The sequence below is a fragment of the Nannospalax galili genome, unplaced genomic scaffold (genome assembly GCF_000622305.1).
Source record: "Nannospalax galili isolate Female #2095 unplaced genomic scaffold, S.galili_v1.0 scaffold397, whole genome shotgun sequence".
Classification (NCBI taxonomy): Eukaryota; Metazoa; Chordata; class Mammalia; order Rodentia; family Spalacidae; genus Nannospalax; species Nannospalax galili.
Window position 1 is genome coordinate 3,457,479 of NW_008341879.1, and position 1,136 is coordinate 3,458,614.

The following is a 1,136-nucleotide window of genomic DNA, read 5'->3' on the forward strand; positions in this document are numbered from 1 at the left end:
TCCTCTTAGAATAAAGATTTTAGAATCTCATATTAGAGATACAGTTCTACAATATTCAGCACAAATTGCAGAGCTGATGACTGCTTTCCAGGTGGATGGTTTAGGATGAATATTATCCAGAGTTTCATCTAAATGCAGTGACATCAACTCATCAACTCATCACTTACCCCCTTCCTTCTCTCTCCCTTCTTTATTTCCTTGAAAGTTTTTGGAAAGTTTATTATATTTATTTGTGTGTGTGTGTGTGTGTGTGTGTGTGTGTGTGTGTTTGGTGTTTTTATGGTTTATTCCATAAATAAAACATCCATTTGTATAAAAAATATTCTTGTCTCTGCATAATCTTTGACACTATGCTATTTGTAATGTCAAAGTAGTACCATAGCCAAGAATTTATCTTAGGAACATCCACTCTGCTTCACTACCTGGACTTACTCAGAATCTTCTCCCCTGAGCAGCAGTGAGCAGCTCTTTGAAGACCTCCTTTCTGATGCCTCCTGCTCCAACCATGAGAAGTTGAAGTTAGACTTGAATTTTGAACCCAGTTCAGACACTTACCAGTTCTGTTTCATAGGGTTAGTTAGGTCATAGGGCTTCACATGTATAAAACTCTCAGTTACAGTTTGTGCTTTAAATGTCTCCTGAGACCCCAAATTTAAAGGTTTAGTCCCCAGTGTATCAATATTAAAAAGCAGAAACTCTTAAAGTCATTTGAGGATCTGTTCCTCAGGGGTCACATGGGCTTGGGAGGATCCCCTGGATCCTTTCTTTTACCAGTTCCACCTATGTGAAGATAAGTCAAAGGTCCTGCTTGACCATGGTTGGCTTCATTTGGAAGCGTGGAGGAAATAATTCCTCTGTGTTGACCCTCCTGTTTATACACTGGACACTGGTTCAAGTCCATCTGGTGGGGTCTCCTCGGCCTCCTTGATCAAGAGGACAGGTGACCCACCACCATTATAGGACATTTTGAGAGATGCTCATAGTCCCCTGGAGCTAGTCGACCTAGAAGGGCAAGGGGCAAAAAGTGTCCTTTATGTCCCTCTGACCAAGAGTGAAAATAAATCGGTTTATCTGGACTAACTGTGTGGTCTTAAACACCCAAAAGGAAAGTATAACCAAAGATTAAAGGGGCCAAT